This window comes from Heliangelus exortis, chromosome 4 (assembly GCF_036169615.1).
Source record: "Heliangelus exortis chromosome 4, bHelExo1.hap1, whole genome shotgun sequence".
Classification (NCBI taxonomy): domain Eukaryota; kingdom Metazoa; phylum Chordata; class Aves; order Apodiformes; family Trochilidae; genus Heliangelus; species Heliangelus exortis.
The window spans coordinates 25,573,165-25,599,675 of NC_092425.1; the positions used below are offsets into that span (position 1 = coordinate 25,573,165).

The following is a 26,511-nucleotide window of genomic DNA, read 5'->3' on the forward strand; positions in this document are numbered from 1 at the left end:
ACATCTGCTTTTTATGCAGTTCATCATTTAGGACTAAAAAACTTATAAAGAATTTTAAAGTAAGGGATTGACATACTTGGCTTTAAGTTTCTGCTTCTCAGATGAAATGGTTAGAATCAATAATAGATCCAGCCATGTTATTTTGCCACACCCATGTAGACTGAATAAGTAATTTTCTCATGTTTAGCTTTTTTGACTCTCCTTTTCTATATATATAAAGTGCATATAGGTACACATATATGCATACACTTTCACCGTAGAGCAATCTGCAGTTTTCAGCCTATTTGTCAAAGCTTTAGTATATAGAAATATCGAATCTGCATCACTGTATCTATATATACGTGTGCTTACTCCCTGGGTCTTAACTTAATCATCTGAAACCTTGTGACAGTGAATGTAGAGTGTTTGCCTTGTCTGCATCAGCATTCTTTGAGAGGGAAGATTCCCTGGTGAATTAATTATTACATAGAAGTCCAACCCCCACAAAACTGCTGTAGACACATAACAGGATTACTGCTCTGGAGTTTACTAGGATGCAAGTAAAATTGTTCCAGTCAGTCAGAAGCAAGCATCTTTGACTAAGGTAGGAAAATGCTCTATTTTCTATGCTTCATGACAAAATAAGGAAGTTTTTCTGGATTGTTTTCTCTGATTAAAATTTCTTAGGATATTACAGTACTTTTAAAATTTGTATGGGGGGGGGGAAATTGATCTTTTAAATACTCTAAAACTGGCTTGGTAAAAATGTCTTGTTAGGGTTAGTATATTCTGATTCATATAATCAACACATGTGAATATTGCTTTACTGTTTGGAGAAGAAATATGGTTCAAAACCATCTGAAAATAGTGAAGGGAGGTCTTTTGTACTTAATAGATTGAATTACTTGTGTTAAGAGATGATACTTCAGAGTTTTTTGTTGCTTAATATTGTTTCCTCATATTTTGTAATTTCTTACAAGTATGGAAATATCAATTTTACTTTCAAAATATTTTTCATTCTATGTTATGTCTTGAATAAGAATACCTTTGCTCTCTCAGTGTTTGTAATTTTTTTTTTTTTTTTTTTATAAAATAGGTTTGATACAAATCTTCTAACTTTTTAATTGTCTGGTGTGTCAAATGCAGTCATGTAATTCTAGGAAAACAAATTAGCCAGATCTAATAACCTAATAGCATAGAAGTGCTCTCAAAATGTAGAGCTGCCTAATCGATGTGGTGACAAATGAAATAATCTGTGGACTTCAAGGTTAGGAGTTAATTGAATGAGTGGGCAAAATTTATTTATTTTTTTTAAACATCTGCTCATAGATTCCTAATGGAGACATTGGTTTTATTCTTCCTTAAAGTAATTGTACATTTATCCTTAATTGAAATTCTCTGGTTTTATCCAGCAAGTTGCTTTTAGGCAGGGCAAGGGTCCTTCTCATTTATACTTTGGAGATTTAAGTTGTCAATATGATGTATAGAGCACCTACTTGTAACTATGACTGACTAAAAATTATTTTAATCTGCCCTCTAAAAATGTTCCCCTACTCACAGAGTCTAAAAGCTGAGTGAGCAAGTGCTGGAAAATATCTCAATTTATCAAATATATTCCATATTTAAGATACTGTTTACTCTCCTCATTACTGTATGAGGAAATATAACAGTTTAATTTTGTTGGAGTAGATTTTTATTTCTTTGCATTATCAGCTACCTGCAGCATAAGTTATTTACTCCACAGACAGCTAGGTTGAGAATGCTGTGTAATAAGACCTAGACTCTCTTAAGACCTCTTACTATGGTTCAGTCATCAGTAATATCGTAACTGTTAATGTTCATGTGATCATCCATCTATACAGAAAGTTATGCAAGCCAGCTGTTTTTCCTGCATTTACTCCAAATTTTCCATCTCTGGGGGACACAATAATCAGAACTTAATTTTTGGCTGCCAACACTGCACACCCACTTGTGCTCAGTGGGAGCCTGTAGCTGTCAGTCAGTTCTGGCCTGGGTCATGTCTTCTCATTGCTCCTCCAACAGTAAATGTCTTGAAACTCTGGATTTAATGTCTCCTAAGACTGAGAAAAGGAGAAAAATAATTTTCAGCTGCAGAAGCATAAATGGAGTAATTAACTCATGTTCAAACAAAGTCACAGTCAGGACTTGGTGAAACGTAAAATTAAAACAATGGGAGAGCAAAGAAGTACCTGCTGTCTGTGGCCCAGCAAGATGTCTATGTTGTGACAAGCTATTTAAAAGTTTGGCACGGGGTAACTGTCCTCAGGAGTGGTTGATGAACTGAAGAAGCAGATGATGTTATCATCAGTAGTTGCAAATCTGTGCCCAAAATCTGGGATACAATTTTGATATAGATATCTGAGTGGTCTTTCAAAGTTGGGGAGGGAGAGATGCATCTCAGTGGCAACCACATACTTCAAAAATTACTGCTACTGGACAGCCTGTCAGTCTTAGTTTTACCCTTCAAACTTAGAAACTTCTTCAGATTGACCTAGCCACATTGTGGCACAGTGTGAGCAGTGGTATACAGACATGCCAAATAGGCTGACTGGCAGATTGGTTTTGTTGCCTGTGGGTTTTGGGACTCAGTTATGCTAAATCCATAAATAAATAATTATACATACCTCTGCACCTACTGAAAGTCTGACATACTATAGCTACTTGCTAAAGCAAATTGTTTTGTCAGTTTAAACTTTAAATAGTAAATAAAGTGTTGGTAAGGAACTACAAGCTGTTTCTCAACACCCAGTTTTATTTCAGAACATTGCTAGTGGCACAGGAATTTTGGGTGTGTTTTTGGGTTTTCAAATTTTAGTTCAACAACTTGATTCTACTGTTGCTGGATCTAATTCTCACCTCCTGGGTTCTCGAGCAGGGGCTTATTACAATTCAGCTGCTTGGGGTTATAGTGTACAATGAAGCAACATGGACAATGTTCTCCACTGGTACCCGATAGTAACAAAACTGGTTCTGAACATACCAAAGTATATAGTTATTTTTTCTTCTTAATTTAAACACAGTTTGGACATATTCAACACTGATAAGACTGCCTGCTAGTCTTAGATTTCCAATGTGCTCCACTGCTTAACACGTCTGTGAATTAAGTAGGTTATCTCCATTCCCATTGTTATAGCTTGAAAAAAAGCTATCTGTATCCCAAATATGTGAAAAATCTCCACATTTTTGGCTTTGTTTTCTTACTTTTTTCCCACTTTTCCCCTCTGAATCAAAGCAAAAAATGCACAAGTATCCTGCTTGCTTTGGACTACTTGTGTCTTTCCAGAGTGAGGAACAAAAGGCGTGTGGGGGGGGAAGACGAAGAGCTTTCTTCTGTATAAAACGTATCCACAAATAGACATCTATACTTACATACTTACAATTTTATTTTTCTTTTTTGTAGTTGTTAACTACAAAGAGAAGGAGATCCTGAATATTGCCATATCCCCTGCTCTGGCCAAAGAGCAATCTCACTGTATTGTGAAGAGATAAGTTCTGTTAAGTTAGAAATTCATGGAGGTATGCAAAATGCAAACAAATTATGTAGGGAGAGAAAGAGGGAGAAATCATTCCACTCTTCTTGTGCCTGGCAAGGAAAGAACTTATGCTACCACTTTTATTTAATCCATAGTGAGATGTTACCCTGTCCCTACTATTCAAGTTTTACTGGGGGCTAAAGGGAAAATTTGTCAAAAGTGATGTTTCCATGATGAAGTCACCTCCAGCAATCCATTCTATTGCACTCCTAATACTAAGTAATAACAATAACAAAACCCAGAGTGCAGTTTGGAGGTGAGAAATAGAGAGGGTTGGTTCAGTTTTTGGTTGTTTTGTGGGGGTTTTTATATCCAGAGTTCAGTGAAAAGCTGCTTAAGTTGTCAGAGGGTGAGAGGAAAATTAAGAGCAGTAATGTTGACACACCATTGATAATATTATCTTCCTAAGTATGTCATCCACTTTTTCATCAGAGAAGCAGCTTTGACCTCTTAAAATTCCTGCATGCTGGGTTTCTCAAACGAGTCCATGGTGACTCTGGTAAAATTGCCACACAGGCAAGGCTTGAACATGATGGAGTGTGTTGGTTTTTGTTTGGCGGTTGGTTTTTTGTTTTTTTTTTTTCTCTGCTTCTGTCTCTACTCCTAGTCTGGTGAAAGTGGAAAAAATGTTCACAGGATTACAGACTTTACTAATAATCTAATGTGACTTGTGTGCAGAGCCTTGAGGGCAAGATATCTCTGTATAGTATGTTGACAGTATCTTCTTAACAAGTTGCCTATATAAGTGCATACCAATCTGGCTAGTAACTGGTGGCTAATAAGGCTGGGAATTTATGATAAAGGCACCTCTGGATGAATAGGGGAATTCATCTGCTGATACTTGGCCTTTTAAATGCTTACTACAGGCCACGAGAAAAAAATTCTTCTTTTTGTACTGAATTTTCTGAGTTTACGTTTCCAAGATTACTATACATATCTTTCCCAGGAGTGCTTCATACAGAAAATAATGCAACTGCAAATCACAAATTCACCATCACTGGAAAAGACCTATAAGATCACCGCATCCAACTGTCAGCATCTTCCCCATCAAATCTATGAATCAGTCTCTTTATCAGCTACTGCATGTCGTGAAGTGCCTTATCTATATGGTTTTTAAACACCTCCAAGATGGTGATTCCACCACCTGTCTGAGCATCCCATTGCAACACCTAACTACTCTCTCAATAAAGAAATTCTTCCTCAGTTCTAGTCTAAACCTCCTCTGGTACAACCTCAGGCCATTTCCTCTAGTCCTACCTTTATTCACTTGAGAAAAGAGGCCAGCACCCACCTCCCTACAATCTCCTTTCAGGAAGCTATAGAGAGAAATAAGATTTCCTCCCAGCCTTCTCCAAACTAAACATTCCCAGTTCCCTCAAACTCTCCTCATAGGATTTGTTCTCCAGACCCTTCACTTACTTGGATGCCCTTCTCTTAATTCTCTTGAATTCATATGTCAGTACATATATTTCCACATAAAATTCTGGAATTAGCTTCTATTACATATATGATAATTCTGATACATGTATTTATACCAGATGAGAATCATTCTTTAGTGTTTTGAAATGTAAAGGTATCTTTGAAATGCAATATTCTTGTACCACTTAAGTAAGATGTGCTCTTGAAAGGATGGTTAATCTAAGGTATGATAATCTGTATTGATGCATGAAAGAGCAATGAGGTACCTTTTTATTATTCATGTAATATTGCATTTAGTTTACTCATAGTTTTACCTTTTACTTTTAACTTCCCTGTGGTAAATTTCTGTAAAAAGACTTCTATTTTACCAGTTTTAGCAATCAGTTTTACAGAACCATTCTGATTAATTCATCTACTGTGTTAAATTTATTTACACTCCCCTAATGCAACTGAAACTTATCCAACTTCATTTGGCCTACTGGTCACTTAATTGAGAGCTCTACTGAAACCATCAAAAGTGTAATTGTGTTTCTAAATATACATAAATAATCGTGTATTTTCTATAAAATTTTGCCAGAAAGTGTTATAAATTTGGATAATATTTTTCATCCAGCTCTCTGCTACTTTCAGTTTGTGCCTTGATTTTACCCAAGTGAAGTAGCTTAATCTAAGTCATACTGGGAGGTTCCAAGGGTATCCAGAAGGCCTGCTGCTCAAGAAGGGACTAAAGTTCCCTTCCGGAGAATTTCAGAGACCTTTTTCAATCTTGAGAAGTAGCAGAAGCCTAGGTGTAAGTAACTGAATCTCAAGCTCCCTTATCCAGAGATTTTCAGTGAATGAATACACTTGCCAGCACAGCTGCTTTGCTTATAAATCTAGCCTGAGGAGGCTCTGGGCCTCAACCTCTCTTTCCAGTTTTAATATGGGCTTTTAAAAGGGAAATCTCCACAAGTCTCAGTAATATAAACATGACTTATACACTCCCCATTCTCTTCATAATAGCTTCAAATGCTGTAGAGGCTATAGCTATGTATAAGGAGTTGGTTGCTTGAAACTATTAAATATAATGCCATAATTTTCTGGATTTTGTGAACTTGCCAGTCATGTCATGTCACAACTAATGGATTTTTAATTTTGTCAGAACTGCAACACAGTATGGGCTTATTCCTGGCACGTCCTCATGTTGACATTTCATTACTTAAGTCTTCCCTCAAAGTTTTTCTGCTGACTCCCTTTGATTCTGGACTTTGATCAGGCCGAGTGGGTGATCCTTTGGACAGGTTGCTGCCAAATGTGATAAAGGCATTTCCCATCTTTTGTCAGGAAATAATCTGGGTAGACTGTCAGCTCTTGCTGCTTCTCTTTTCCCTCTCTCTCTTTTTCTGGGTGGGATTTGAGGGCACCACCCAGGTTATCACTCACAGGCAATAGAGGCACTCTGATTTTAATAGATATTTGTAAACTGGACTACTAACTAGCACTGACCTACATTTCTACAGTACCTTGGGCCAAGAAAGAGATATGGTTATCAACCTCTTAAAAACATAATTTAATAACATTTAAAAATTCCACAAGTCTAAACCTTATTCCAGGCTTTGTGAGTAGGAGGGTAGCTATATTGTTCTTGAATAGGACATCTAGAGCACACGCAGACATCAATCAAGATACTGTAAAGCAACATAGTTGGGAGAAACTTCTATAATTATTTTCTTAAATACTATCATATTTTGACGATCTGAGTTGTCTACCAATGATGGGAAAAGGATTGTGAGGAGAGTAACAGGAATGATTTTGATTCCCAAAATAAATGAAGAAAAATAATACACTGTGAAGGTACTGGGCCCGTCTTTTTTTTTAATTTATTTTTATTTTTAATTTTCTTTGATGTCAAGACAAAAATGTTACTCTGACACAAAAAGAAGAATTTTCTTTCTTACTTTCTTTCTTATGCCAAGAGTCATCAAGTAAATCTCTGTCAGGTGAATCTAATGTTGGCAGAAAAGGAGTTCCTGTAAGAAGCATCCAATTAGCCTACTTATGTCACTCGGTACTCTGTGCTTTAGTGTTCTCTGACTATAGATTAGTTTCTGTGCTCTAATTCCTACCATTAATATTCACCCACCATAGTCTTGCTTTGCTATGCATTACTTATTAAGTTTAAAAAGTGTTATAGAAGATTTTAACTAGGAAACTAGCAAAAAGTGTTGTGCTTTTAACCTAAGCATTTCACACACTGGCAAAGAAATTCGTTTAAAGGCAGTTTTATAGATACTTGTGTCATGTTTCTTGCTTTTTTTTTTTTTTTTTAACCTGTTTGTTTAAATATTAAGAGTGGAACTAAGATTCTATTCTAAGATACTGGAATTTGGAAAAGTGAAAAAAAAACCCACCTCAAAGTGAATCAAAGACAATCTATTTTCCCAGAAATGGAATCCAGCAACTAGCAGTTAGGGGGCTTTTACAGATACTTCCATAAGTTGATGTGCAGAGGAAAATCAGATCCTCTAACTGATGAATGTAAATCACTAATACAAATTGATTAGTTAGGCTGTGCTATCATTTGCTAAATAGTATTCATAGGTTTGTTACTATACCTGAAATTCCTTTAATAACAAAAAGGAATTTTGACAACTTTTATTTCTATGAAGGGCATTTAGATTGGATAAAGGAACAGAGGAATTGAGAGTGCTGTTGGTGAATATAAGGTTTTACAAGGGCATTGGCTAGGGCCAGTCCCTTCAGGCAGCTGGTTGGAGTGCAAGTTCTTTTAACTATCTAAAAAAAAGATGTTTAAACATTTGAGAATTCATTCAGAAGGAGCTGTCAAAGCTGTGTTAAAGGTATAACTGGTGATTGTATAAAGTCACCTTTCTTAAAGAACAGAAGCACCAAAGTAAGCAATCACATATTTGTATTATGTATGTATAATATAATAATATTAAATATCTATAGGAGTTATAAGTCTTAGTATCTTTCAGTACTTAATTTTTTTTTTGCATGAGTTTCATGGCTGTTCATTCTGTTGATCATGGACACTACTTAAGGTTTACTCCCAACCAAGTGTATTCTTATTGTTTAAATCTTCATCAAATAGGAAGCTGTCTGAGCTAAACAGTACAGTCTGAGCAGTAACTGTGGGAAGCTGGACACCCAGTAGTTCTAATTTTAATATATTCACTTTGAAAAATATTTTTGTCATTCAGAATATCTAACATTTGGGATTTCAGAAAAATGTGATTTGGAGAAAGTGAACAAAGTTTTCTGTCATTAGTTAAACTTTAAACCCATATAGGAATATCTTAAAGCTGATGTAATCTGTGAGTTGAGGGAAATTATAAATTGCTAGAGTATATTGTCATAGATTTATCCACATTTGTGGGCTAGGAATACATCTAATGTTGACTTTGTAAGGCCAGTTGGTTTCTATGAGTCATTTTTAAGGCACTTCATAACCATATGAAAGTGAATTTGAATTTTCTTGACTGATTTCTCTGCTTTCTCTCGCAAATGGTTCATTTACTGTTACAGATCATGATATAATATATGTATCCCCCAAACTTCTCATTTTAAAATTAGAAAATCAGAAAGGCTTGATATTTGATAGAGTCAAATACCCTCCAAACTACTCTCACCACTAAACCAATCAAGGAATTAAAAGGTTTGTGTTATTTCATTTACAAAGGTGCAAGTATGTTTTGTGCAGAAACCTTATCCTATTTCTACCATAAAACATCTGCTTTAAAGGCATGTGAAGCCTCTCTCAATATGGCATTTAATGCTTCAGCTGTTCAAAATCTAAAGCTTTAGATACATAATCATGGAGTAAACATAATCATGAAAGTAAACTGGTGATGCCTGGAGGTGAAAGGCTTTGTGCCTGATGCACACACAGTGAATCATTCACTTTCAAAGCATGAACCTAAGATTTTTAATTTTTTTTTTTTTTAATATATCCTTCTAATATTTTTCTATGCTCTCTTTAAACAAAACCACCAACAGCACCATTTTGCCTTCTCTGCAACACTGCTATAGCTAGTGCTAATGCTAGAAATAAAATTGGAGGAAGGACACTACCTAGGCTGAATTCTGTAGAAGAGTCCTGCTGACTGAACCTAGCTTATTGCCCAGGTCTATCTATAGATGTAACCCCCAAGCATGTAACAGCAGGTGGCTCTCATACTTACAAGGGATATAAGGGACCAAATTCTGATTTCTCTTGTTAGCTCCATAAGGCCTCATACAGTAAGGTGTTTCTGTCTCTATTTGTATCTGACTACTTTTCTCCATGGGACATCTAAATAACCATGTAGCCCCAGTGATGAGGAGGGCTCGTCTGGTTCAGCACTGGAGAGAAAATCCTCTGCTTTTCAAAGGGTGCACCCTCATGTGCAATGTTGATATCATTCTGGATGCAGAAGGGTTAAGCAACATGCCTGGAAAGATAAGTGTTGGTTTCAATGCTGTTTCCAATTAGGTTTGATAAAGAATTGTATACAAGAGCAACAGTCAAGGGCAATTGGGGAGCTGCTTTACAAGAGCAGATGGTGAAGACAACATATTTATACTCCAGGTGATTGGTATAATAAACTAGAGGAAATGATGCAGGGGAAAGCAAAATACTTTAAACAATATTATGTGCATACTTTTGCTGAGCTTTTTATGTGTGGGCTGCATTATTCTGTGGAACATCTGACATGCTGTAGTTTTGAATGTACCTGCACCCATCCTTGGGAGAGAAGCTGTGTCTGACCTGAGTCACTTAAGCATTAGTTCACATTATACTTACCCTATTAGTGTTTTTCTGCTTGAATAGAACTTAGAGGCCAAATTGAAAATTCAAGGTAACATTTCTTTCTAAAGACATGTTGCATCCTCTGTTTTAATTTGTCTCCTTCTGAAATTCCCCAAAGAGCATGGAACCAATTGCACCAAAAGTATTTTAAATTTCTTTTCTAAAGCTGATAAGAATTACTTACCTGATTTGAGAGCCTACTCATCTCTGCCCTTGAATCTGTGGATTCCAGCCTTCTCTTTCTGTTTGCTGAAAGGTATTCCTACCATTTTAACAGAATTATAGGATGGTTTGTGTTCAAAGGATAATTGCCATTGGCAGAGACACCTCTGACTAGACCAGGTTTCTCACAGCCCCATCCAACTTGTCCTTGAACATTTCCAGGAATGGGGCATCCACAACTTTACTGGGCAACCTGTTCCTGTGTCTCACTACCCTCACATTAAATAATTTCTTCCTAATGTCTGATCTAAATCTACCCTCTTTCTGTTTGAAACTCTTACCCCTCATCCTTTGCAAAAAAGTCCCTCCCCAGGTTTCCTGTAGGCCCTCCCAGGTGGAAGGTGCTCTAAGGTCTCTAGAGCTTTTTGATCTCAGGTTGAACAACCCAAACTTTCTCAACCCTGGACTCATAGGAGGTGTGCCCCATCCCTCTGATCATCTTCATGGCCCTCCTCTGGACTCACTCCAAGAGCTCCATGTCCTTCTTGTGTTGGGGGCTCCATGACTGGCCACGTTATGCTAAAAGCCATCCAGTAGAACAGGACTGAACATATACAAGATGGCAGTGGGCAGAGATGATCTAATCAGCAATGAGCTAAAGGCTGTGAGTTAGTTCAACACTGTCCATACAGTTGTGTCTTTTTATGATGTCTGTACTGTGGTGTCCTCCATATTAAGTGTTCGGCACCATCTAAGCAATCTTGTGCTTCTTTGTCCTATTAAAGACCTGGAGTTCCTGGAATTGCTGCACTTTGGTAAATATCAGAACAGGTAGCCAGACCTGACTCACCAACCCTTTAGTCATCTCTTGTGGAAGCCTGCACATCATTTTCAATGGGATAAAGAAATAATGTATCTTTGCTGAATGTAAATACACTACTCTCTAGCATTAGCTCTACAAACTAACAATCTGCTAGGGAATTCTCCAGTTTTGGTAGTATTGTGGGCGATTATTCTAGCATTGGGGAAGACACCACTTATATATCACTTCCTTTGGGAGGTTTTTTTTTTTAATTCTTTAGGGTCCCTTTTTCTGAGCTCAGGAGGCAAACATATGAATAGGAAGCTTCTGTGCCACATAGCTGAGGTGACCAACAGCAGCTGCAAAAATTCAGGATAACAAAATGTCCTTTGCTTATGATCTGAACAGAGGTCCCCTCAGAACTGCAAAGCAATGTAATATCTTTGCAAGTATTTTGCAACCAAATAAAGGTAGAACCTATACCAGAGGATAACTACTTGTGTGTGGATTCTGTGTAATGCAAAAAAATAACCCCCACGAATCAATGTAATGTAAGAGTTTCTCCTAATCCTTAGGACATCACATAGCTGGTCCCCAGTGATGCAAGAGACTAAAAGCAATATGTTCCTTTCCATGCGCTTTTTGATCTTTTATTTACTAAATTATGTATATAAACCCTAGAAGGCTGAGTCCTGACTTCCTTGTTATAGTGCAGGTCAATTTGCCTACAGGTCCTAATAGATCCTTGGCAAGAAATTTGAGGAAGGAAGAAATGGGACTGGATGTTCAACATTCAGGGAAACTCAGCTTAAAAGCTTATCAGGAGTTCAACATGACTTGAAGATAGATGTCCTCAAGAGTTGTTGACCAAATGCTTGAAAATTTGTTAAGAACATGGCAGACTGATTAGAGTTTCACAATCTCCTGATGTTTTCTAGGTTTTAAGGAGGACATCATACTCTGTTTTGGATAGTTTAAATAAAACATCCAATAACATGCTTGCTACACCTTATGCACATACACATCTGAATACATTCCTCATGAAATGTGTCAATTTACCCACAGTGAAACTGCAGAGACCGAGAGGTGAACTGCATTATTTGGGCCATTTGGCCCAAATGTTCAATGTATTCAGACCTTACTGTTGTCAGCAGGTTTTATTAATAAATTAATGTAAGTCCTCCACTGGGGGAGAATATCTTGTGTCTGAAATGTTGCAATTAAAACATGCAGAGAAAATACTATTTAAAGAGTTTATATGCCATGTCTTTCATGTATTGTAAAACATTAATACTCAACCCTGCTTCATAAAATTAATTTGCCCTCTGATCAAAGATGATCTTGTTTTTAAGTTTGAATAGATGCAAAAACACAGTGCCAAGGATAGGTAGGATGTACAGCATGGTAGTAAATATTACTGTGAAACTGGTCAGTTTGAGAAAGCAGGAGAGCAGTAATGAATTGCTGTAAAAATAATATCAGGAAAAGAGATAAGGGCAGATGAGAGCACTTTATGAAGCTATTGCTTAGTTTCAGGCAGAGAACTTCTTAGTGTGCACAGAATGAACATGATTCTATGTAAATCGTGCAATCTAGCTGCTATTTTTACCACTTTTACCACGTGGAATCTGCTGTGGTAGTTTTCAGAGTATAATCTGGAAAAATAAATGAGAGGCATTCACTTAGCTGAAGGCCACTCACTTATAATAAAGTCTGTTAAAGCAAAAGATAACTCACTCCCATCTGACACAAGCAGTGAAGTGGGTAGTCATGTCCACTTTCAGCTTCATGGTACAGGCTCTTACAGAGCAGGGAAGTCTTGGCCCTTAGTCAATTTTTCCTCTTCAAAGTCAGCAGATCCTGTCTTCATGTTTTCTTCCTTTGCCTAAATTGGTCATATCTGCCCAAACCTCAACCTGCAGTCTGTGTTGCAGCAAAATCTTCTTAATGTGGGTGGATTGTGTGGACATTTTTAAGGCTAGATTCTCATTCTTGTTCAAATTATTGCTTTTGATTTGGCAATAAATTATATCCTGGTTATGACCCCATCCATTAGCAGCTGTCTTAAATCTGTTCTAATTGTTCTGTTTCATTTCAGGAGCTTACTGAATCTGACTGTTCATAGAGTGTGTGGAAATTTATCTGCAGTTAAGGTTAGAAAGTTCAGTTGCAGATTCATCTGAAACTTAATGTTTGCTTTTAGAGCAGGCATCCCTCATATTCTAGTTTTGGCTGTAAACCAACATGTAAAATACAGGTGGCATCCAATTCTTATTATCCCCAAAGATCAGAGACTGCACTGGTAGGTAGATAGATTAATCCACAGGGATATAAAGAGCTACTGGATGACAGCTGCAGGATGCACAAACACCAGTAAGCATCACTTTCATATCCTATAGGCTTCCTCCTCTTTTAGACACAGTATAAACTTGTTAATAGAACTATGTGATATCTGAACTGAGAGAACAAGCTGTCTACACCTGGCTATGTCTTCATGTAAATTTAAACATATTTATATTTCGTTTCCTGTGTGATTTCATATATGCCTGTGGGATGTAGTGGCAGAGCAGCTGAAGTGTTTCACAGTGCATGCAGAGAATCAGTTTGAGTTTTCTGCTGATCTCATGGTAACTCAGCTTCAAATGCCATCTGCTTCACTACAATGCTGCTGAGTGTGCCACACCGTACTGGTGGGCTGCCTAGGTTCAGGATGGTTCTTTAAGAATTTGTGTTTTGTGGGGGGGTTTTAAAACTATACATTGTAGATGTCTCCTTTTATATTAATGGATTCTATCTTTCTTGGGTTCCTCATCATTCTTAATAAATTAATGATGACCTATCAATACCTACTTCATTTTGGAATAGTCCCTCTACGTTTTCTTAGCTTGTAGCTAATGTTTTAGAACTCCACATTGCTTATGCATTTGTCTGGTAGCAAAGATAAACACCTAGCTCTAATTTTCTCTTAATATTTACAGCTTCCTTTGTAATTTTTGCCTTTTTTTCGTTGAATTCCTGTCAATTTGCTGACAATCTTTTGACAACAACACACAAATAAACCAGCTCCACTCTCTGCTTTTTTGGCTTGTATGACTTTGAGAAGGGTTATCAAGAGTAACCTATCCAGGAATAGGAATATGTTTAAAATCTCATGGGGTAGGTTGGTGATTTGTTTGTTTGTTTTTGATTCAGGGTTTTTTGGGGGGGGCTGGGGGGCCTTAGTATTTTCCACTTTTTTCATATTGATCACATGGGACTCTGACCAGTCAGACTGAAGTTTATTTGAAGCAGCTAGAAAGTGACTGAATCTTAGTCATACTGACAGGCCACCCACAAATCCTCAACCAAATTCTTTAAACTTCATCCACTGTTTTTATTGTCTTGGATCCAACAAATGGAATGATCTGGATATTAGTCACAGATGTGTGTGCTACTTCCTAAAGAGCATGGGCACTACCCACAAGTTACTGGTACATGAGCTTTTTGGACTTCTATAGAGCAAATAGGGAGAGGGAGGAGATCCAGATAAATAGATATGTGTAGGCTCACTTGTGAGCTCATCATCCGGTATTTTCTGATGATGGGCTTTGGAAAGACTTAGTAAAGAAGAGGGATCCAAGTATATATTTAACTTTTTGAGAACATACAGACAAATATTTGCTATAGCTCCATTTCACCTTCCACATACTATAGTATATTAAACCACAAAACCACACTGGCATAGTTTAGGTGGGTATTTAAAATTATGATCTTCTTGGAATAGATGTGTTTGGGGAGGAATGGAGGGGGAAATGATTCTGTATGTGGCATTTTGGTTTTTACTTCGTCTTTTTTTTTCCTTCAACTGGACATGCCTGGTATTAACTATCTGTCATCATTAAAAACTTATCACTGGTTGTGCACCATCACTCAGAAATTCAATTAAAATGAAGAAGAAAGAGAGCCTAAGTATTCTGAATTTTTAATAGTGATACATAGAACCTACAAAAAAACCCCAACAAATAAATAAAAAAAAAACACCCCAAACCAACCAAACAAAAAAACCCAACAAGCACAAAACCCAGAGATCAAGATGGGAAATAAACCTTTCAGAAGGAAAGCTCTCCCAGAAATTTCATGTGTTTCTAGAGAAAGTATTGGGAGTTCATTATGTTTATTTCATCTGTTGGAATGTATTTCCTAATCTTCCAGAAGTTTCGTTTTTTAAATAGGCTTTATATGTGCTGAATTCCAAGTTGAATTCTGCTGAAATGGGAAATTTTGAGCTGAGGAAGTGTTTAGACTCAAACACAGAACTTGTAACAAATCAGTTGTTCATCATGCAGACTGGCTCATTTTTCTAGTTTTCTCAGACCATGTATGATATATGAATTTTCCCATCTGTTCATGAGGTTTAATTTCTCAACTGTAATTAAATACTGAGGGAGAAATTCAGTTATGCATGTTGCTAACTGAATAGATGTATTTAATGGAGAAAATTGTTTTTGTAACTTGGCTTGAGTTGTCACTGCTGTATATCACTGCATTAATTTATAACTGTGACACAAATCAATTAGAGTATATAACTCTTTCTAGATTTTAATATTATCTTAATATTAAAGTTTAAAGTCTTCAGATTTGCAAATCTTAGAATTTGTGTTTCTTGGAATGCTTAACTCTTCAAAACTAAAATATTACAGATTTAACAGTTTTCTCTGACTTACTCAACCTAGAGAAAAAAACAGCAAAACCAAGAAAACCAAACCAAACAAAACCAGACCAACCAAACAAAAATAAATAAAAATCCCTTACCAACAAAAATAACCCACAACAAACCCATATTTATTCCAATGATTTAAGGAGTTGAGCTTTAGATTATAAAATTGAAGTGACAGAGGGAAATGTAGAATATTACATATAGCTCATATTTAACAAGGCTGTTATTGAGATGCTGCAATATTTCAAATGGTACAGTTCCAGTTATAGTTGGTGTGGAGTTTACTTTGAATCACTACTTTTTTTCAGAAGGAACTTGCCTGTCTTTCCTTTATATGCCATTCTTAATTAGTTTCTCTAGTTGCTCTCCTTTATGAACCCTGCTTCTTAGCAGTTCTGTGTCACGCTTGGCAATAATGATTTGCAGATTTTTTCCCTTTCATTCTTTGGAAATGGGATTTTCCCTCCTTAGTCCTTGCACTTCAGGAAGTCAGGAAGACCAGGAGTATAGGAAGTATCACCAAAAGTGTAGCACTGACTAAAATGTACAATTATTTGTTAACATCCTTTCATGTTGATAAAATGAATATGTAATCTGCGAGAGCAATAACTTTATAAATTGCATCATGAAATATACCAATTGTAGGCAAGCATATCCTGAGCATTTCTAACTCATCATACTGCTTGCATTTAATCCACTCACACAGACAAAGATATAACATTTTTCTATTTTTTTCTATTTTAACTTTTTCTTCAAGTTTAATGGTTTTGTGGTATAATACAGAGCTAGCACATTGATGAAGAATTTGTCCTCATGAGTTTTCTCAAACTATTTTAATCACAAGGGTCACTGTGTATCAAGGACACCTCTCCAAAACACAAAGTTCTGTGTAACAACTCTATGTCCTTCCTAACTGCAAGATGGGAAAAGGATATACAAAATCTCTTTGATCTTTGCAAATTATACCTAGTGGTCTCTGTGGGTTACCTAGGTATGCAGAAAAGCATACTTCAGTGTTCCATTCATGCTCTTCTTTGAATCTCCCTTAGATTAATGTCACAATTTTGCACAACCCCTGTTAAGTGCTCTACTTTTAATTTTAGGTGAGTTCGCTGAAAACAGGGTGCCCAGGACAAAAGATTCAGTCATTGATCTTGGGTAGATAGACAAGAATTCATGCCTAGTACAAAACCACTGGCCTTTTCTAATGCAAAATTTGATTTATTAAAGACAATAGCAACAAAAACACCAGTGGATATGGAAGTGTTTGATATACCTTACCTTCATATGTGTTTCTATGTGACTAAACAGGTGAATAGAGGAAGCAACTTGCAATAGAATCTTGATGCAAAAGCATAAGAATACATCCCTTTGCCATATTTGTCACTTCGAGCTTATATAAATTGTGCTTGAAAATCTGTATGATGTCCAGAAAACATTCCACGTCTTCCTTTCTCTCTGAAAAGATGGCTGTAATCTCTCCTTTCTCTAGTTTGTAAATTAATCTTAACATCTAGTATAGAGTGAATGGCATGGGCATTGAGCTCCTATCAAACGTTAATAATCTTGCATTATTCTTCTTTTATTACTCAAATGCCAAAAAAAATGTTATTCAAAATTTGCATTTTGGTTAACCTAATCTCTTGGTAAAGCATATCTTATTTCTCTTATGTATCCTTTAAACCTCTGTTTATCATGGGAGGCAGAGCAAAAACAGTTGATTTCCTTTGCTTGGAATATGTCCTCAGCTGAAACTTCAAGTCTGATTCACACCAGTTTTAGGTGAGCACAACTTCTTCTTGAGTCCACAGATCTTGATACAGCGTATATTCTTTTTTTCTTCCTTTAAATTTTACCAATTTTTAGCTTGCTTTTAAAAATATATAACCGGTGTCTTTTTTATTTATGCTATTACTAATCTTTGGTCTTCATCCTAAATATTTACTGTGATTGTCACCATTTTTCAGGTATCTTTTCATTATCTTCTTCTAATAAGTCACCTAGCAAAAATATACTTTTTTAATTTTCCCCCTCTTTCAGGCCACGATTCATTTTCCTTTTCTAGTCTCCTTGCACCTTTGTCCTTTAGAGAAATCTAATTAGTAAATCAGGTAATGATAAGCATTATAAGTCCTACTTTAATAGGACTTTACAAGGAATGCTGAGTTGCACTATGTGCTAATGTTAATTTTGTTTGAATCTGCGTTGGTTTAGTATAAACTTGTGTTCTAAAGACCAAATTCCAGAGCTATCTAATTAGCTCAGCAGGGAGGTTTTCTGCAACTTAAACATTTGTGTTTATATAGAATCACTAATTGGAGTTGTTCTGATAAATGATGAAGTATGGGAATAAAACAGCATCTTTTTTCTGTTTATCTTAAGTTTCTGTTGCCTTCAAATCTTTGAATAATCTCATTCTCATAATGAGAAACAAATTGGATACAATACTATTATTTTCTCCAGTACGTTTTATTTATTTTGTCCGTTGTACTTTGAGCTCAGTTCTCCCTGAGGAACAATCTTTTTTTTTCAGATTTTGCATAAACTCAAAGCCTACTGTTGTGCTTATCCTTGTTTTGTTCAAGTTAAACAAGTGGCCTTGAAAAAAGCTGTGAAAACAGTCTTTATCATTGTCATTTTTGCCATTTCTAGAAGGAGTAGCAGCTGGGAAGCTCTGAACAATCATGGTAGTCAGACTAAGAAAAGTAGGAAATCTGAGAGAGAGGGAAAAACTGTCTTACTAAGCTAAATTCTGAGAAATGTACTCTATTTTTAAATACCATGCAAGAACCAAATATTTCCAATGAAAATATCAAGAATGGAAAGAGGAAGAAAGAATCAGAGAGGGATGAATAGAATATTTATTCTGCAAAAAGGGAACCGGAAACCCTTCAAGATGAAAGCTGAATATGATCTTATTTTGTACTAAGAGTCATCAATGCATTTTTCGTGAAAAACATCATACTGGTAATTATAATGAAGTTAAAAATTGCATCTTTCAAGACAAATTAGCAAATCACCCTGACATCTAATCCAGATCAATAAAAGAGAAGCTTCCTCCTGCCCTGAAAAAAACAACAAAACTTGCCTTAAGACAGGTTATTTGTTTAAGGGGGCTTGGGGGTCTTTTGGGGGTTTTTTGTGGGTTTTTTTTTGGGTTGGTTGGTTGGTTTTTTGTGCGTGTTTTTTTTTTTTCCCCAGGCTCCTCATACATCTATGTTAGTAGATTAGTGCAAATCAGGCACATATTTGCAAATCTCCCAGTCATCATCATTTACTATATTTTGCATCACATTACAGTGCCAGCTCAAGGACCATCCCCCTTGGGCATGAAACAACTGCATCACATGGAGCACCCTGCTAGCACTAGTTAGAAGAAACAAAATATCTGAAGTGTATGTCATATAGATTTGGCTATTTCTCTCTGCACGTTTACTTTTATCACTCAAAAATGCCCACCAATGTGACATAATGGGGTCCAAGACAATAAACCACAAGATCTTGTAGACCTTGGTAAAGCAAGGATTTATCAGTTGCCACTCATAAACATAGAGTTGGTACATGCTTCAGTGTACAAATATGTCTAAATAAATCTAGCTGCCACAAATAACTGATTTTCTATAAGAAATGTATTTTATAGAATGTGTGTACCTGTACTCAGAGGTTACAAGCCATATTCTCATATTCTACCTACACAGAATGTCTCCAGTCATTTTAAATTTTTAAATTTTTTTTCTTTTGTTTAATAGCCATTTGCACCTTTTGTTGAAAGATTCCTGCTATGTAAAAATGCAAATTCCAGAAGGATTTTTTTTAGAAAAAAATATATTAATATTTTCCCCAACTTTCTCTAAAAACACAGAAATCTTCATCTTTGAGGCAGTAACTCCTAAATTTGACTCAGTAAGTACAGCATTATAGCTATAAATACATTAAAGCTATAAATATGTTTGGCCCAAATTAAATATATTTCTGGAATGTAAATTTATCCATTTGGAAGCCTGGAACTCTCAGTGGATGTATCCATGCTGGTTTTTGTGGATTCAAAACTTACATTTCAAGCTCAGTGGATGTTTTATTTCCTATAGATAGATTGTTCAGTCATCATATCTGATTATTCATGCTGCCATGTACATGGAAACTTATCAAGTAATAAATTTCTTCTAATGATTATGCAAACTGTTTTAAGGCAGCACAACGCGACTAAGGTTAAGGACACTAAATAAATTGACACCAGAAAGGAATCTGTCTGAAGTAATCCAATAATTCCCTATTGTTTGGAAAGTCTAACTTTATTTTGAGTAATCAGTGGTTTCTACAAGAAAACAGTGATAATTATATTTATGTCTCCCAAGTATTTTCTGAAGAAGCAAACAGCCTTTCTTGTTTTCTTTTAAGAACACAGTACTACTGTAAATATTTTCTTGTTGGCTCTAAAGATGAAATGGATTTTTAATGGAATGAAATATGGTATCGAAAAAGCAAATTTTTAAGGTATTTTGCAAAATGCAAAATAAAGGTAGACTGCACAGACTTTATATATTCTGTGGAAATGTTAAACAGTGTGTATATATCCAAATAACCTTGTCATTTTATGCTGTGTAGGCTGAAACCAGACAATTGCACAACATTTTCAGCTAGATGTGCATCTTAAAATCATGTGTTTCAGTGGTTTGAGGGCTAATCTGGAAAGTATATTAACATTACTGAAGCCAGAAATAAGTCAGTACAATACAGTTTTGGGTTGGTTTGTTTCGGTTTGTTTTGGTTTTGTTTTTCATTGGTTGGTTTTTTTAGCAGCTGAACAACAGCTGAAGAGTATCCCATAGACAATTAAAAAAAAAAATGTAGATTCCCCCAGAAGTGTATAATGTTGTGTCAAGTTCTCCATAACAGCAGTACTGAAGTAATAAATATTTTATGCTTTTGCATTTTGAAAGGCTGAGTCCAGTGTCCATCCTCCACATAACATAACTTCTCTGGACATCCCCTGAGTTAAGATGTAGACATAAGTGATCTTTAGTTCATTTGCATGGCTCTCCTTAATTCTTTGTCACTCAGTATGAAAAGTGGCTTGAAGTGGCTGCATATGAAATCAATAGATGGTTGCAGATAGATCATTGTGAACAGAAGACTTGACATATATATTTTAATGTATAATTTTGTATAGCATTTTTGCCTTAATTTTCTGATCTTAAGCTCTGACACAAAATGAATAATGAACAATAATGAGTAGTTTGTCATGGTCTTTGGCTAATAATATTCACCAAAAAACTGGTTTTGTTGTTAAATGCATATTTAGTTATCATTTTAATGTTCTGTAGTGGTTTACAAATAACTTTCTTCATTGATAGGCATGCAGTAACTGATTAATCTAGCAATAGTCTTTGTTATACATTACCATTACAATCTTGTTTCTCAGTGTTTGATATTTCATTCAGGGTCACATGTGAAGATGGAAACAGCTAGAAAAAATTTCAGCATTTTCAGCAATTATCCATTGACCATGATGAGGTTAAGGGACACAGTCAACTAAAGGTGATGACCCATGAATTTTTAATTCTTTCTGGAAATAGCTGAATGGTTTTAATAGCCTTATAATGCATGTAGAAACCTTTCCATTAGATATGGTTAACATCATTACAAGACATTACTACAGACAGTTGCAGCATAAGAATATTATGCACTTATGCTGAGTAAGGAAAACAAAAATAGCAATAGCAATCTAATATACAGTGGGTTTACTTTTCTGTTCATAATCCACTATTTTGCAAATAGTCTACAGGCTGATGAAGGCTTCAGTTTTCTTGTCCCTTCCCTTTATACACAGCAGAAAGTCTTATGAACACTGTTGAAATACACCTGGCTGAACCTCATGGCTCATAAGACTTTGTGCTAAGCATTTCCTGTACTTGTTAATGACTTTTGCTACTCATGTAATATATTCAGATTAATTTACAGGAAGAAACCTGCTGCCATAGTTTTTCACTGTAAGCACTCACAGAATATGTGCAGAGGGCCCTCTGTTTCTCCATTCACCCACTGTAAACTTACATGTTAGTACAATGAGAGAAAATTATGTGGTCCTGGATGTTATTGAATGCTCTTATGCATTCAGCCACAGAAAAGAAGGTTTAGGAAGTGGGACCAACAGCTTTTATGTTCTTAGATTCCACTTTGAATAGGGGGACAAAAGTAAAATAATTAACACTAAATAGAAATACAGAGATAAAAAAGCAGCAACAAATCATTAAAGGATGAGAGGAAATGGCCTCAAGCTGCACCAGGGGAGTTGCAGATTGGACTTTGAGAAAAATTTCTTCATTGAAAGGGTTTTCAAGCACTGAAACAGGCTGTTCAGAGAAATGGCAGAGTTGCCACCCCTGTAGGTATTTAGAAGACCTGTAGATGTGGTGCTTAGTGGTAGACTAGGCAGTGCCAGGTTCAAGGTTGGACTTGATGTTTTTAAAGGTCTTTTCCAACCTAAATAATTCTGCGACTGTAGGTCTAAAATGTCTCATGTAGGTTATCCTGAAGAGACACATCCACTGAGTGATTGTGTTATCCCACAGGTCTGAAAGCAATTAGGAAGGATGAATCCAAATGGCTTGCACAAGTCTGGAACAAATGGGCCACATTCTTAACAGCTGTAAATTGAAGTATCTCCCCTGAGTTTAATGAAGCTGTTTTGATCCTATCAAAAGAACAGTAACAACAAAACGTGACTCCTAAAGTAAATGTACTTCAATGTCCTTCCAAGAACATTCATATAAATGAGATTTAAGGAGACAATTGTCTTCAGTGGGAGCTGAAGAATATTGAAGAACCTGACCGAATATTGTCTAGTCATACCTAAAATTTAATGTCACCTTCCTTAATATTTACCATAGTAAGCATGTATTTATCATGCTTTATCAGTGCCTGTCAGCTCACTGGAAATCAAACGCGCCACCCACACCCATGCAATCATTTTAAGCTAATTTTGTAACCACAGTACCTTTTTACAGTACTTGAAAACAGAGGGCTGTAATTTACTTCTTCCTTCCTTACTTTTGCTTGAAATTTGTGGTCTTGGAAATAAAAACTGTCTTCACAGAGGCTTGACTTAAAAAATTAATAATTTTTTGAAAGATATCAGCGGAATAGAAGAGACAAAGGATTCACAACAGGAAATGTTATAGTACAGCAGTACACAGATTTCTGAGTTCCTTGCCAAGTTATGACAGCTACACTGATTGATTACTAAAAGGTAGAAGTCAGGCTAAAATCTGGATAGCATATTCCAGTGAGGCTGGAACCGCTCATTCTTCAATTAGGTCTTGAAACTGTGGCTTAACTTCAGTTTACATAATTGTGTAGCAGTATGAAGCAAATAACTTGCAATGTCTTCTTGAACTTATCTAGAAACATGAAGTTGTAGAACGCAGTAATTGTTTTTGTCATCAGTTTGCCAACACAAGTAAAGGTGTGTTCATTATCCAACCTGTCCACTAACAGGCTTGCTTGAGAGCTAATGTGTGAAAGGTTCATTGCCCTTAGAACATGAATTGCATCCACCTTTTAGGTTTTTAAAATGCTTCCCCCTACTAAAATAACCTGAAAATATTTCAGATTAAAATTAATGAAGAAAAGTTTTAAAAATACTAACACAGAAATTCCTACCAATATTTGAAGATTGCATAGGAGATATGCTTGGACCAATGGTTATCTTTCCATGTCAGGGAAAATGTAAGCAACTCTGACAAACATTCTTTAAATAGCTTAATATATTGTAAACAAAACCCTTCTTTTGATCCTTCAAACTTGAATCTGAATGATCAAAAAGTCATAAACAGGAAGTGAAACAAACAGCACTAAAAATAGGTGAACTGCATGATGATTATCATCAACTCATTTTGGGAGTAATTTTATTCTTTTAATCAATGTTAATCCTCATTTATCATATTATTTTGCTGCTTGTATCTGCCTAAGAAAAAGCTTCAGATTTTAGGTTATCCTCTGGAAAAATTAAGATCTTTGCATGAAAAACACAATGGCGTTAACTTTCTTCTTACCCCTTAACTGCTTAACGATCATCTTTTCTAACATGTTACTGAGAATAGAAAGGAATACAAGCACATGCAAAACTAAAGGCTTTTAAGCTGTGATCTAAATGTTTCTATGTGAATTTTTGAGAAATTTAGGGTTTTTTGATAATTATTATTCAATATTCCAAACTGCAGAAATGTCATTAGCAAATTCCAAATGAACGGTTTATTTGGAAGTGTTCTGCTTTGTCAGTTTGTTGGTTTTTTTTTAATGTTACATTGTTTCTCATAGTGATGCACACAGACATGGAGGCTGATAAGGACATTTCTCAAGTAGTTCCAATTACATCCTATTCATCAAGTCTTGGCAGTGAAGAGTTTTGCATACAGATGTAGCCTTAACATATTCAAATGAGTGTCATTTTTCTGAAACAACCATTTTAAAGTTATTTGTACTGGCAAATTGTAAAGAGCATTTTTTAAGCTTCTTCATGCCAACACATTTTCACTCTAATCCAGTGCACTGAGACCTAGGAAAGATGCAGGACTCATGCTCATGTCTCAACAACCACATGAAATCCAGGTTTCTTTTGTACCTCTCCACTGCTCCCAGCCTCTCTGTTATGCCAGCTGTGTATGTCTGACGAGTGCTTCTCATTCTTTCCTTTGCTTCCTCTTGTGTTTTATCCATAATGATTTAATCCAAAACATCTTAATTAAATGTGTTAGCATGAACAAAATATTATATTTGATACAGCTTGAAATATGAGAGTATGAAATATTTCAAGATAATTCTACATCGAAGCAAAGGCAAATATTGAAACTTCTAGTAGAGCTGTCTCCCTCTGTCGTCTTTTACTTTCAGCAGTTTCCAGGTGTACTTAAATATAATCATTTTTTTTTCTTATACTTCAGTCATTTGGGGAAATATCTCAAGTTTAACTATAGTCTTCTTTAGGAAAAAAAAAAAAAAAAAAAAAAAAGAATGAGCTGTTCATAAATCTTTCATGGTTTTCGACAAGGCATTTGATAGCTTCCATTGCATAAAACAAATGTGAGTAACACACCAGGTGCTTTTCTATTTTTTTCTTAATGCATATTATTTTCTCAGCATAACTGCTTTCTAAGCACAGAAAGAGATGGGGTTAGTCCACAAACCCCATTCTATTTCACTGAAGAAGTTTTAATTTTGCACACAATAAACCATACCTATCCATGCCTACATTGTGGGGTTTTGGTTTTTGTTTTGTTTGTTTGTTTGTATTTTTTTTTAAACATCTGCAGCCTCTGAAGAACTGAGTTATGGAAAAGCTCTACCACTATGTGTAGTTCTAGGTCTAGAAGGAAGAGTCACAACTTCAAACAAATAAAGACCAGCTGAAAATATCCCTATGTGCTTTATACTAATATCTGAATACTGGTACAAAAGAAATTGCTGGAATACTTTTAATTTTTCTTAATAGCATCTTAGCATATTTCCATAATATGTCATGGCATATACTAATATGACTAAAAATATTTATATTAATTTCTAAATAACATTATAAATTATAAATTTTTCTACATTATTTTTGGTTTATAATTATTTCTATATATCCTTTAAATTAAATTTAAATTTTATTCATATTTCTAGATATTTAAATATTTAGATATCTAGGTACCATAATAGTATAGTATATAATTCTTAACTAACATTACCAAAACAGAAATCAGAGTTGTCTGAATACCTGAATTATATGGACTCTATGAATTATATATGGCCTAGCTGTGAGCCATATGCTTTTCTGTGCTTCAAGAGGTACCAACAAAGACCATCTTTGTGATTGATTTAAACTCAGAAATGGAAAGGAGCTACATTGTAGCATTTTAGCATAGGGAAGATGACTGCAAATGAAGCGTATTTTATCACTGGATGTGAAGTACAGCAGTGCTATTACTTTGTCTCATTAGTCAATCTCCTTGTTTCTCATTACTCCCTCATTCTTCTATTTGATTTTTCAGTTCTATAGAATGTTGAACAGAAAACTTTCTGACTTTTATGTTCTGATTTCACGTGCTCTTTATTTTCCATTTGCACCATAAAATACTGCTACATGCTTTTTTCAAATTGTTATCATTAAAAAATGTTATTAAAGCAGCTTTGGATAAGTATTCAAACAATATTAATCTTTCATTATTCTTCTCCTTTCTATAGATGTGATAGCAAGTAAAGATATATAGGAGACGTCCCATACCCAGTTTCCTTAGATGGACAGGAAATTGATAGAAATTTTCTACAATATTCTTCTTTTCTGGTTTGTCTTTATATTCATCAGACATTAGAATATTTGAGACCAAGTTGTCTTTGTGAAACTGTTTCACAGAGCAGACCATGTCCTAATAATTTCATACTTTAAAATGTCTTCATTTGCAAATGTTTTATTCTGTCTTATTCTTGTGACCAGCTTCTGAGAAGATCCCCACCTTATTTTATTGAAAGCAAAGCTTTCTAATGGAACATTAAATGAAGTTTAACTGAAGAAAAATAATTAGAAAAAAAAATTAAATCTGTCTTGAAATATCTGTGTTTTTTGGAACAGTGTATTTCAACTTGTCATCACTTTTTTGGTATTTTAAAAATCAACATTCTTAGCAAATGTTAACTTTAAGGAAGCTAAAGGGGTTTTGTGTTATTTTGAATCCCATAAATATAAATTTAAAAATTATTCAATTTATGCAATTGCATAATTGCAAATAAAATGTGTTCCTTCACAGCCTGTAATTTATTCCATGAATTCCAATCTGGAAATCTTTCAGGAAAGTAGTATAAATCACACTTTACAGTAGAGCAAAAGTTGTACATTTGTATCTTGGGCTAGCCAAATACAGTTAAAAATAATTCTGAAAAGTTATTTACCTCTGGGGTTGCACTTCTAACTGTTCTGAGTTTACCACCACATACACCAGGGCCTTTTATGGGCTTCAAAGAGCTCTGCCTTTGAAGATGCAGAGTTTAGGCTGGTAAGTCATCCCACTTAAGGCTTTCTACCTCCACTGTCCATGTACATGAAAGCTACCGGGAAAAGTTTCAAACCCATTTC

The 26,511-nt window shown here is 35.4% G+C and overlaps 1 protein-coding gene across 1 annotated transcript in view; it reads left to right on the plus strand.

Moving 5' to 3' along the window:
- The first annotated feature begins 495 nt into the window (after positions 1-495).
- DLC1 (DLC1 Rho GTPase activating protein) overlaps positions 496-26,511 on the plus strand; it is a 242,577-nt gene continuing 216,561 nt past the window's right edge. The window contains exon 1 of the mRNA XM_071743466.1: positions 496-583. The gene's annotated coding sequence lies outside the window, so the exon portion shown is untranslated. The remainder of the gene's footprint in view (positions 584-26,511) is intronic.